This window comes from Cylas formicarius, unplaced genomic scaffold (genome assembly GCF_029955315.1).
Source record: "Cylas formicarius isolate icCylForm1 unplaced genomic scaffold, icCylForm1.1 PGA_scaffold_2__14_contigs__length_35257938, whole genome shotgun sequence".
Taxonomy (NCBI): domain Eukaryota; kingdom Metazoa; phylum Arthropoda; class Insecta; order Coleoptera; family Brentidae; genus Cylas; species Cylas formicarius.
Window position 1 is genome coordinate 13,010,897 of NW_026844319.1, and position 14,104 is coordinate 13,025,000.

Here is a 14,104-nt window from a genome sequence, read left to right on the forward strand (position 1 = left end):
AAAATGTATTGATTCTCTTGCAACACATATTCAAATGACACTTTTTTTTTTGCTTTCTGATTCTCCTGCGTTTGGTCGTCGAAACTTTCTGTAACTAATGGCTACTAAAATTAACTGATAACCTCTTGTAAATCGGTTTTTCATTGGTGTAGTGCGGGGTTTATGATAGGTCAGGCAAGTCATAACCATTGGGTGCTGGACTAAACGCTGCCACCATGAAAGGATAAATTCGTTAATACTTTCGAAACCGAATGCGGGTAAAAACTGCAAGCGTCGGCAACCTCGCGAAAGCTCCACCACCACCACCACCACCACTACCGACCGTCACGCTCACAACAAAAATGACTCATCGGAACGGATCGGGCAGGCGAACGAGCCAAACGAAAGCTTGATCAGTTGTTTTGTTTCGCTGGATGTGAGAGGAATGCGTTCGCGCGGCAATTCGCGAGCTTTTACAACATATGCCCGAAGGAAACTCGTTTTTCTCGACGGGAAACTCGGCGCCGCGTTACGTTTCGACGATGATTCGCACCGGGACGGATTGTCTGTGTGTGGTTTAGTTTGATTTTTGTTTTCGTTCCGTGCGTTCCGGGTTTCTTTTTGGAAGTGCTCGTCGTGGGAGGAAAAATTGATTTGGAGGTATTTTGTCGCCGATAGGAAGAGGCGACGACGGCTGATCGTTTCTACCATTTTCGGGATGCCCGCGAAAGCATAAACAAATTTATCTGTTTAATGTTGTAATGTTTAATAACAAATTGCCGAAATAACGGCAACGCGCTAGCCGAGTGCGAACGTATAATTTGACCGTGACACTCTTTAGGAATACGTTAATAATTTGTAACGCTCCGAATCGAAAAAAGCGCAGCCACATGTCACGTCCCAAACATACACTCTTGAAGGATTTAAATCGGGTGCTTTTGTTGAACGCAAATAAGTGGGGAGAGGGGTTTTTTGTGTGAACGCCGGTTACTTGAAGTCTGTTTACACTGTCTGCTTTTTTATTTGATTTTCTGTTCGATTTGATTTATAATATATACATACAATAACGGCCTACAAAAAATGAAGCGATACTGACCGTTATTTTCAGATTTTGCGTCTCACAAATAAAATTATTGTTTAAACATTTTTTCTTTATTTCAACAATCAATTTACCGGCTGTTTCAAAATCGACTCTTACCATTAGGATCTTGGTAAAGGTAAAAAATACAGGGTTTCCACCATATTTCCTGTAGTAACAAAAATAACTGAATTTTAAAACGGAACATTACTGAACTCACCGATGCTCAACTTAGCACTAATTTAAGTTACCCTCTATCTCTTATAAATAAACATAGGAATAGGTAGGAGATAGTACAATACTACTTGATATACATACGTTTATTTTTTATACATGTCACATAAATATTGCAAGATATTCGAACAAAATAGATTGTTTGCTTTAATTATTAATTATTATTATTAATTTACATGTAAGTGAAATTTGGGAAACATCCGTAAAGGTTTCACCATTATTATTACTCTCGTTGTCTCGTTATTTTTTATTTTTTTATTATCGCGTTTGTTTTGAAATACGCTGTATACAGAATTTATGTTCTTGTGCTACAAATGTTACAATTAAATTTCTTATGACCATATGAATTTAACAAAAGTTTCTTGTAACTGAATTCAAAATATGTAATATGTAATTTTTGAATTTCAGTTTTTGTACTAAAAATTTGGTGCTTTTTGCAACAGGCGGTTGTGATCGCTTGCGTTAATACTTCAGCAATTTGGAATAAATCCCACTTCTGATCCTGCGTAAATTATGGTTATTATTATTTCAAGGTGCTTTTGTCCAACAGTTTCTAGTGGAATCAACCCATCCTTTGGATACTGTATCGTGTGCGTCGAAGTTTCATCTGTTGTCAGACCTATACCTTTCAATTTCCTGAAGGTAATTAAATATCCATGTGCTCAATCTAAGCGATTCCATTACCACCTGTTTTTTGTTTATTTTTCGGTACTTAAATCCCATTTTTCAAATAACTCTATGGATGGTGGCACGGGTAATAATTGTGCTGGTTTCATCTTCTTCTATCTGATTTTGATAAAGAGAATATATATTCCTTGTTATATCTGGTTTACTGCTGAGAGATCGAATATCAATACGTTTTTTTTCTTTTATTCAATAATTCACTGTTAACAATTAACAAATTACAGTGAAACCTGTTAATAAAGGCCTCAAAAAAATGAAGCATTATATAAAGTCATTATATAAAGGTGGCCTTTCTTTTAAGGTTTTGCACCTCACAAATAAAATCGTTATTTTTTTGTAGATTTTTTTTAGGACTCTGTCGGCAAATCACTTCTCGGATAACATCGGAGAATCCGGTCTTTGGAAAACATCTTTTGATTGTAGCACCTTTTCCCAAGCAGTCGTAATCCCTACGCATTGGTTAAATTTATGTTTTATTTTCAGAAATTTCAAAATCACTCACTGTTAGCGTTGTGAAATTGACCAGTACCATTTTTTTTTGTGTCAATTGACAGAAATAATTTTAAAAATACAATAAAATTTATATTTATTTATAATGTGCGATGTTTTTATTGGGATTCCCCGAATCGCTAACTATCGTTTTTAAGTATTCCTTGAAGAGGGTTATTGGACATCACAAACGCATAATAATTTATTATAAAATACATGTTATTATAGAATAATTATAGATAACACTCTACAATTGCAAGATGTTATTTAACGTATTTACGAGCACTATATGGCGTCTATAAATGTTAAAAGTCTTTCGATAAAAAAAAAGTAGTATTGTTTAGCGGCAGAACGGTTAGTTTTACCATTTTCTAATGGAACTTTAGAATGTGAAGTGGCATTATCCAAGAAAAGAACAACTTTTCTCTTCTGTTTTTTCATTTTATTGTCAAATTTCTTTTGCCATAATTTCTGTTGTCATGCACATTGAAGATTTTTACTTTTCCTATTATTAATGGATCTTCTTTCTGACCTTCCATATTAGTACACAGTACAATGGTCAATCGTTGTTTTGCTGTCTTCTTTTTATTGCAAAAGTTCTATTTGGCCTGGAACGATAATAAAGATTTGGTTCTCCAGTTTTCTACATCGTCCAAATTAACCTCTGTGGACTCACCACAAACCGTTTTAAAAGTTATATTGCGTCGCGGGTAGAAACTTTCCAACCATGCATTTGATGCTGTGAAATTTTACATTTTAAACGACTTGATCCAATGCTCCTCAACCATCTTTTTCAATTCATCTTTATTTTTCAAAATTTCGTTAATTTGTGTTTTCCCAACACTATATTTTTCGGCTAACTTTCTCGAACTCGGTGACCTTTTCCTAGTCTGTATCCGCATCATAAAAATTTGTGTTTCTCAGGCCTTGGCCCTTTTATAAAGGTGGCCGTAATTAACAGGGAATTTCCCTATAATTAATTGATTTGGGGAACTCTATGCATTAGATTTTAAATTTGGCGCGTCCTTTTTTATTTTGAATTTGTTATTTTTTTAATGCTACGAACTAGCACACGGTTTATTACCATTTCTGGTCGGTTTTTTATGAGACGCATGCGATGAAATTCAATGTTATATCTAAGGTTATATTTGTTTTGTGCTTTTGCGAAAAGCAAACTCAAAATAATAATAAAGTTGTTAAATTGTTGCCAAAGAGATTATTTTAATAGCTTTGGTATTAATAATTACGTGCATTGCGGTGCTCATTCCGGTAAAGTTTTCAAAACTACACGGATCCTCTATTTTGAGTTCATCTAATACTAGTTTACTGAGGAGTATATGGTAAAATAAGACTGAACGGATTTTGATATTATAGAAATATTTAATTTTAATTTCAGAAAGCAAAAATTTGGAACACACAGGACGCACAGTCTTTAATAGTAATTTCATTCTAGTTCCTTCGGCATTTTCATATAAACATAAACATACGTAGCCGGCAGAGATTTATAACAAAGAACCCAAATATGCCAACAATTGCTATGTTCCTCATGATTATGTCTCAGGAGTCATTTACTGCCCCTCGGCCTCTTTTCTAGCTTCATATAAAGCAATAGCAACTAAGTAAATAATACGTGGCATCATCTCGGAATCACAACCACAGTCCGAATGTCAAAAACGAATCAATTCGGCAGTAGTAAGGTATTTTTTAAGTTGATATACTCGAACGGTACATCGAATGGGAGATTAGACAATGTAAACACACGTTCACTCGTTGGACGCCCCTGTTTGCCGCTTAAAGTTTTACGATCTCCGCGTCGGGGAAGAAACGGGTTATGGAAGCCGGCTTAGTTTACATACAGGTAAACCGAAGACTTACTTTACGAGATTTGACGCGGGTCGACAACCTTGGTTCTTAGTTCTATGCGTTTCGTTTGTGCGTCCAACAAACAAAGCACGTTCTAAACGTCAAATCTTCTATTCATAGCCCAAATACATGGCGATTTTAAGGTAAGCGCGAAACCCCACCTGCTCAAACGGAGTTCTTCAAATCCGGTTTAATCTCAGTCAAACCTGAAAGCGAATGAACTAGAGCAAACATAATAATCTGCCGGTTTTCCATCCAGACGTCTGGCTTCGCGAAGATTCGGAAAAATAGTCTTCTTAAACTCGTGCGAAACCGTGTGGCCGTCGCTCAGTTTGAGCTCCAGTCAGATATGTTCGGTTAGGTTCGTTCCAGCCTTAGATCACAAATAGGTTTGTTACGAAGTCTGAGCAATGAATTAGCATATTTGGGAGTAACGGGGCAGAACGTGGTGTGTTGTTTTCACATGAGGGGTAAATCACGCGTGAAATCTGTGAAACCTTTGTAATCTGTGAAATCCTTGAGATATTTAAGTAAATTTAAATAACATACAAATTACAATTTTTAATTATTAAATAAATGTTTTTATGTTGTTTGTAGATTGCATCTAAAGCGGTAACATTTGGTTAAATCGTGACCACTTTTGACAAATGCTATGGTTAAATTAAACGAACTTTACTGGTTGGTTCTCTAATTTAGAATTTTTGGTGGAATCACTGAACCTAATCATTCAAAATTATTTTGGCTTTCATTGTACTTTTTCCAATAATGTATCTAATAATTATGAAAATTGTTTCCTAAGTGTCTTCAACGAGCCCTTTTCTATAAATAAAATTACGTCATTAAAGTTATAAAGATAAATAATTTATGGTAGTAAAAATAGTTCTATTTAAAATAACTGCAAGCGCTCATATCCTAAAAATATCACGTCGATGGACCCACTGATTAAAGTATCACCTCAAAATTTCATATTGATGTTATAATTGTTCGACGTTCCCATTAAGACACCCTATATGTGACGCGATAATTTTTGTGTAATCAGGAATAAAGAAAAAATATTAAATATAAAATAAAAAATTTATATCCATTTTAAAAATGTATTTATTTATTAGTTTATTTATCTATTTAATAGTTAACTTAATTATTTTGATTTTAATACACTGAACCAACTCGTGGTGTTTTTAAAAAGAGGTTTTAAAGTATCATATGTTTTATGTATTTTTAATTTATTTTTCAAAATAAGTAAAATTTCAAAAAATTATTTGAAAATCCATAAAATGACTGCGAACTCCGTGAAATCTTAAATCCATTAAATCTTTGGGAAAATCCGTGAAATGTGAGAAATCTGGTGTACCAATTTCGGATGGTGTTTTCACACTTGTCCTTTTGCCGTTTCTTCTGTTTTATGGTTTCTGTGTGTTTATTTTCAGTTTGGTGTTTAAAACACGTTGGTGGTGAAGTAACGTGAAGGATAACTGTGATTTTTTAATAATTTATTGATCAAGCTGATCAAATAATACTCAAAATACTTACTGTACTCTATACAAACTTTAAAAAAATTACATCCTAGGTACCGGAATTGCTATCAAGAAATAAACAGATCTTATGTTATTGCTGTGTTATTTTCATCTTGGTTAATAGAATTCATCCTCAGAACTTTCCAGACTTCAAGTAAAAACAAAGCAAACGAATATTTAAAGATACAAGATTAGATGTCAATTGTCAAAGTAAGATACGATATCCCAACGTTTTAATGCAATAAAAATATTTATCTAATATCATATTTGTTATTCTTTTCAAATAGTGGAAACAAACTCACTTCTAATAGGTGTTCGATAGAATATTCGACTCTTTAAAATAATCAATACACATATGCACATATGCACAAAACGAACGCGAATAGCAGATGACAGAAAATGTGAACAGACGAATAAAAAATGTAGCTCTTATTAATATACAGTGCACATGAGTACAGCGCAAATTCTCGTTGATTTAAATAATTAGGCCGGGTTTTCCTTAAATATAAGATGCAAGATACGTTTAGGTCTCAACCAATAGAAGGTTAAAATAGCATAAATTAAAAACTTACATACAAACAAAAAAGAAGAAGAAAAATCAAACGGTGGGAAAACTGTATACGGTAACTAGGATGATTAGTTTAAGTATACATTTTGCTGAGGATTCTTCTTCTTCATGTACCGCATTCTGCTGTCCTGGCGAGCGCTTGAACATTCATTCCAGTCTATTCTCAGATATTTTTCATCCAAGACATCTGCGTGGACTTCGCTTAAATTTAATTTCACTTTGTAGTGTCAGTGTCTAGGATATTCTCAGCATATGACTAAATATTCACATCATTTCAAAGGCTTAAATTGTTCTCATGGTAGTTAATTTCAGGTTCTGTGATTCAATTCCATGTAGGATACAGAAAAAATGTTGTACTTAACGATACGATATGGGGTACTTTAAATCGCTTCTGACTTGTAATCTCTTCATCCTGATTCAAATATTCAGCAATCCAACACCTAAGATACTTGAATTTCGTTACTTTTTGTATCACTTCGTTATTTACTCTTATATTCGTTGGTCAATGTTTCTTCTTGGAAATAATTATAAGTTTGGTCTTATGAATATTGATGTTCAGTCGGTTCAGTAATTCTTGAGGTGTGGTTTCACTATCAGCTAATAGAACCGCATCGTCGGCGTACCTTACAGTGTTTAAGATCTAATTTATTTTAATACCTTGCTCGCAGTCACTTAAAGCTTGTGAGCAGATCTTTTCAGAATATATATTGAAAAAAGGGGACAGAATGTAACCTTTTGTCATCTATCTTTTTGTTTTTATGGTAGTTATTTAATTCCAATAGGCCCTTTCGCTTAAAGAGAGGTAGGTCAATTAAGTTAGAATGTGGGACTCTGTTACTAAGGATTATTGATACGTACTTTCTATATCTTACATATTTTTTTATTTAGTTCATTGAGTATTTCTCGGATTTATAGGGCTGATGATGCCCTAACAGTAGAAGTATATTTTGAGTGTTATTCCTTTTTCTTATTAAACTGTTATCTAGCTGCCTGCTGGATTGTGACTGCGAACATGTGCCAGAATTCCAAACTGATTTACCAGAGGAATATATAAAAGGAGTTGTGATGTGCTGCGCGCGTTTTTACGATAAAATTCGCTGGACGAAAATAGCGAGTCCGGGAAGCGAGATTCGTATAAATATTATCCCAGACTAAATCGACTCCCACGCCTATTGCTTCGTCGGTGCGCGACATCTGTCGTGCCGGACGTCAACAAATATTTAGCGCCACGCCGGACGATTTACGGGCAAACAATGCGGTCGACTTTCTATTCCGTGCGTTACAGAGTTATTGCATTTCTTTCTTTTCACCTGGGCGATCCTTATTTGAATCCGTACGAACGTTTTGCGTCACTAGTATTTGGACTGGGCAATTGACCGACAATTAATTGACTAAACCAATTCGATCAAATTGTTTTAAATAACAATTGTAGAGTGTTGTCTATCATTATTTAATAATAATAATATGTATTTTATAATAAATTATTATGCGTGATGTGCAATTTACCTATAACCTTCTTCAAGGAATACCCAAATAGGACACTTAGCGATGCGGGGAATCCCAAAAAAATGTCCACTACATTTAGTTCTCAGAACGACGCGATAGCGACGTAACGTACAGTATAAATAAATAAATTTAAATTTCGTTGTATTTTTAAACTTATTTCGGTCAAATTTGGTTAACCAATTCAACAATCGTAGCGTAGGGTATTTACGAACGGGGTTGCCGGATTGGGCGATTTGTTGCAAACAATTAGAAATTATAAAAATAATAATAAATGATAAGATCTGTTCATAGATATAAGTAAGTGACCAATTGCTTTTCAATGGGACTAAGGAAGTTATAAACAATGTTTATTTGACTCTCATTGGACGTGGTGCCAGCAAGCAAGCATCTTTAGAAGAAACGGCCACATTGACGAAAATTCCAACATCAACTGTATGGAAAATTGTGAATAATCCCATTTCAGCGAGGAAAAAAAGAAGCGATGCTGACATTTTCTCGAGTGTAGATAAAAGTGATCAAGATATAATACGGCGTAAAATTTATCAGTTATACGAGGAACGAAGCGTGCCTACATTAGCTGTCTTAATTAGGAGACTTGAAAAAGATGAAACCGGTGTTAAATGTGGCAGAACTACCTTATGGAAGTGTATTCAACACATGGGTTTTGATTTAAAGAAATTGACAAAAGGAAAGTTTTAATGGAATCTTTTAGAATTCGGAAATGGCTACTGGAATATCTAGAAAAAATTAGGATTTACAGAGAACAACAAAGGCTAATTATTTACTTGGATGAAACCTGGTTCGACACTTATGGTACCCCGGAAAACGGTTGGGTTGACTCAACTGATAAGTGTAAAAAAAAACGCGCCATCAAAGAGAGGTAACAGAATAACTATTTTGCATGCTGGCTCTAAAGATGGTTGGATTCCAAATGGACTTTCTCTGTCTGCGAAAAATATTCTTCTATGGATTACCATGAAGACACCACCGCTGATTTATTTGAAAGTTGGTTTAAAAACAAACTAGTTCCAAACATTCCTCCTAATAGCGTAATTGTAATGGACAATGCAAGTTGTCACAGTAGACAGTTGACTAAAACCCCTTCCGCATGTGACACAAAAGCAACAATCCAAAACTACATGTATAATAACGACATTTATTTTCACGAAGATTATACCACAAAGCAATTAATTGAGGTTCTACAACGCTTGAATCTTGAAAATCTAGGGCATACAGCTTAAGGCTGTATATTTAATCCCATTGAACATGTTTGGCACGAACTGAAATCTGCCATTCATCGTAACAATGTTTTCCCCCGTGTTAACTCCAATGTCCTCAAACTTATAGAAACCGAAGTTTTTAACATCCCCCCACAAAGTTGGGCAAATTCTGTTAAACATATAGAAAAAGCAGAACATTCGTATATCCATATTGTAAATAATATAGAACAAATAATAGTTAGAACAGGCGATGATAGCGATAGTGATACTGATATATTATGTGAATAATTTTAAGTAATTTAAGTAGGTAATAAAAATAATTTGTAATTTTATTTTAGATTTAAACATAAATACATACATACATACATATTATTTAGTATATTTTCTAACAAAACCCCAAATAATTAAATTCTAAGCAAATTACGGACCTGTTCGGCAATATTTCATTCTTACACATTTTTAAAAAATGTTTGAAATCGAAACTGGAACACATTCTATAGCGATATACAAAATTTCAATTTTTTGTGTGAAGCGTTTAAAGCCCTTAAGTAAATTGTGCCGCTTGAAAATCAGTGGTAACAAAGTGTCTAATAAGGTATTGGTGGTTCCTAATTGCCCGATATTTCTAGAAATAGTAAGGGAAAAGTTTTTATAAGCTTACCTTTCGAACCGAAAGTGAGAAAAGTTTGGCAGCATGCGATGCATCGAGATGTTTTTTGATCAGACAAAACCCGTGCGCGCTGTTGTGAAGAAAATTTTGACTTAAGTCTTTCATACCGAATACTGATCAATTTTCTAAATTTAAGCTGGTCCCGGTACTTTACTAATCATAATTTCAACTACCTAGGTACTTATTAAATATGTACTTATATTATTTCGAGGATTTCCAAGTACTTTTTTGCTCAGCAAATTTATTTCTGTTTTGGTCTTGTTAAATTGCTACATATTATAAATTCATAAAATAAAAATTATTAAATTAACAATGGACTTCATAAATTTCAACCAATTAGCCGATTTATTTGCCAATTTCATGAGAATATTTCATTTTATAATTCATAAATTAATTTATTGACTTAACTTTAGGTAAAACGAGACATAGAAAATACCAACATACACATACCAACAATGAAAAAAGGAAATGTAAAGTTAAGACTTCCATTTTTTTTAATTGCCTTAAACTATAATTGTTTGGAGCTTCTTCAAAGAAAAGCCCTTTTTTAAACCAAATTTTATTAATAATCAAGTGAAATTATGTACATACCTATAGTGGGTACCTTCATTTTGTTTTTGTTTATTTTAAATTATATTTTAGCGAATACATTATCCAAATAAAAGAATAATAAATAAATAAATATTACTATAAAAACCAAATACACAAAGCACACTGTTTACGGAATATAACGAACGCGAACGCAATCCGGGCAATGACGTCACGAATCCGTTGACGCTTTCTAACGCTTTACGTTCTTTGAACTTAAATGACGTCCGAAATAGCTTCCTTCGGGTAGAAAATCACAACTATTGCCAAATAAGATCAAAATTTTAATTTAATTATAACTCTCCGAAACAAAAGAACTATGCCAGACCTTTTAATGCCTTTTAAAATAGTCAACTCTTTGGTGGACTCTCCGTCCCTCTTAATTTGCGAATTTGCTAATGTAGGAGAGAATTCTCCCATACTCAGGATTCAAAACGATTTGAAGTCTCTTAGTGATGCGCTTTGATATTTCTTCCACATCATTGATGTTTTTTACACGAAAAATAAGAAATTTTTTTCATGTCGGTTCAAAATTTTAACCTATCGGATGAATGGTTTTCGAATGTTTTCTGGAACCCAAACAATTGTTTACTATTTGAAAAAAAAAATGCTTTCCAGGGGTGGACTTTTACTCCCCTGGCAATTTTTGATAGTATTTATCTTATGGCTGTTTTTCTTTCTATAACTGGCACACATATCTACGGATAAAGTAATTCGATGAACGGTTTTTGATACAAAGTTTTTTAATAATTAAAATGATATTTCCTTAAGTAAAAACAACGGCTTGGAATAGTTTCAGTTAATTTTTTTATAGGTCATATGGGCCATGTGACACTTTTTTTGAAGGTCTTTTTATCCCTAGTTCAAACATCGATTTTGAATATATTTAATTAATTCATTTCAAATGGAGACTAATAATGTCATAGCGAAGCTATGATTGTAACTATTATTAGCGTTAAGTTATTTTTTGTATATGTACTTAAAAATTACTTGCCGCCAGAAGCTACGATATCTGGAAAACCAACTCCAACCGCTCGCTATTTAAAAATGAATGAATCGAATATATTCAACATCAAGATTTGAATTAGGGATAAAAAAAAACGAAACTATGTCTATGGGAAACCGAGGCTCAAACGGTTGCCGAGTTTAGTCAATACAGAGAAAAAGACAGACAAAAAAAATGCTGAATTTGTAATAAGGACGATCTCATCGGTACCATAGATAATATTCACTGTCGTTATGTTCCTATCTTCCTTTATATTTTTGAACCCTGTAGTTACGTCAACTAAATCGAAATGTGCCTTGGTTGTGTTACTCCCGTCAACAGTAATCTTACAATTTCGTGAAAAATAGTACAGACCATCTTGATTTAGCAGTATTTAATTAATTTCTGTCAAAATTAGATTTCCCAAAGCGTGACAAACTTTAAAAAGCATCTTTGACAGTTCCTTCCTGTATAGCGTAAAGGAATATTTGGATCTGCCATGTTTTTTTTTCTGTATTACAGCTTTAAGTTTGGTTGTGGCCCACTAATCGGACGCATGAGTTTCCTGCTGGATTTTTTAAGGGAGGTTTCAAACTAGAAGGACACGCACCGAACGTTAGTTATAATTTTTTTTTTAAATTGTGGATTACGTCCAATTATAGTTCTCCTTAAGAAAACGCCATCGAAACAATAATCGTAATTAGAAATTGCAAAGAGACACCATTCCATTTCTTAGTCAGAGCTAGAAGAATACTTTTTGGCACTGTGATTTGAAAACAAAATTGCTGTACCTTGTATCTATTATGGAGAAGTTAATTAAATAATTATTTAAAATGTAATCGAAAATTATAAATATGAAAGTTTGGGATTGTACAACAGTCGATTATTTTAAATGGAACATAGTATATGTTATTGCATTTCTCAATTCCTCGGAAAATTGGAGATGTATTTCATGTCCTGTAGCTAAACCGACAGCTAAACCTCGCCAAAACATCTGTAAATCCCCGAATTATAGTTTTTGAATTATTGCCCTCTAAACATTCTCCCGTGCGGAAAAACCTCATAATTTCAAAACCTCAGAACAAAATGGAAATTGCAGTTTTATTGCTTTCAAAATAAAATTACTGTCGCTATTTCTTCGGAACGTTTCGAAAGTGTGGCCTTATGTGCCGATTTTTTCCGCTTGCGAAAATCGGACGAGTGGCGGATAGGTGCGGCGATTGTGACAACTGCGGAAACCGTGGCGTCATTTCGGTTCACGGGAGGTTCACAGGCAGACGGTCGGTCTCAAGGCCCGACGAAGCGCGTTTTCGGCTATGCCAATTTCGGCGAACAACGTAAATGTTTACGACTGCAATTTGGTCCCCGGTTATCGACCATCGAAATGTATAAACGCGAGGAGGAACTAGACTGCTTTCGTAAATGGCGTCGCTCCTGTGGAATACGATGTAGCTAAAGTCTATTTAAGGAAAGAGTTCCAGGCTTGTTGTGGCATATTTTAATTTATTTGGAAATAATTTTTCTTGCCATATTATATTATCTTTAGCTGTTCTTCCGATATTCATGTTTACATTTTAGGTGAATTTACTAAAAGTTAAATAAAATTAATTTGTATTAGTTACTTTTGATAAAAATAAACTTGTATTTAATTACTTCGATTAACACAACATAACAAAAACCAATATAATAACAAATAACTTAATGTTATTTTTTTAATTTGTGGTGAATGTTAATTTTTATATAATGTTTGGCTCTCTCCGTATGCTATTCCCGTAAGTGATCAATCCACTTCTTAATTGACTAGTGATATCTTGCAATTGTAGAGTGTTATCTACCATTATTTAATAATAATATGTATTTTATAATCAATAATTATGCTTTTGTCATGTCCAATTTACCTATAACCCTCTTCAAGGAATATAAATAAATGTAAATTTCATCGTATTTTAAAAATTATTTCGGTCAATTCTTTGGTCAATTGACATAAAAAAAATGACCGATCAATTCCACAACGCTACTAAGATTATTGCTATATGTAATATTAATTAGTTGACTATGACAAAAATATCAGCCAACAGGGCTCTGTGAAGATTATTACTACAAATTAACTTGATATTATTATGGCGCAATAAATGTCCAAAAATACGCCCTTCTTAGATGTACATGTTCTGGTCTTTTTCGTATATTTTCTTGGTGTCCCGAATCATTTTCCATATTGGTAAATTCGCATAAACACTATGTTTAACATATCCCTACAAAAAGAAGTCTAGTGGTGTTAAGTCACATGATCGAGGGGGCCGTTCAATAAATCCACGTCTACCGATCCATTTCTGTGGGTAATGATTATTTAAAAATTCGCAAACTTCTCGATGGTAATACGGAAGACCGCTTAAACCACATTTGTTGGATTCAATGTTGTCAACTTCTTGAAGAAGTTGAGGTAAATCATTCTGAAAAAAGTTGAAAAAGGTCTGTTGACTGGTTCGCGAAAAATGAATACGGTCCAATTACTTTAAAGTGTTTTATTCCACCACACATTAATTGGTCAATAGTTTTAGTTTTGCATGCCCAGTACCCAGAATGGATTAACTGTTAAATAATAATGCATGTTATGAAGATTAATTATACCATTACTGCGAAAAGTAGCTTTATCGAAGGCCATTATTTTAGACAAACATTTTGGATCTGCCTCTATTGCTTTTGATGAAGTTCCATGTGGAAGGTGT

General features: G+C 33.7%; 1 protein-coding gene across 6 annotated transcripts in view; it reads left to right on the top strand.

Annotated features, from left to right (window-relative positions):
- Positions 1-14,104, top strand: part of LOC132698758 (ras-GEF domain-containing family member 1B-like) — a 151,901-nt gene that overhangs the window by 72,044 nt on the left and 65,753 nt on the right. Inside the window, exon 1 of one of the 6 annotated variants that reach the window (XM_060664990.1) lies at positions 388-639. The exons of the other annotated variants lie outside the window; for them this stretch is intronic. The gene's annotated coding sequence lies outside the window, so the exon portion shown is untranslated. Of the gene's footprint in view, positions 1-387; positions 640-14,104 lie in introns of those variants that run through there. 6 annotated transcript variants of the gene reach the window in all.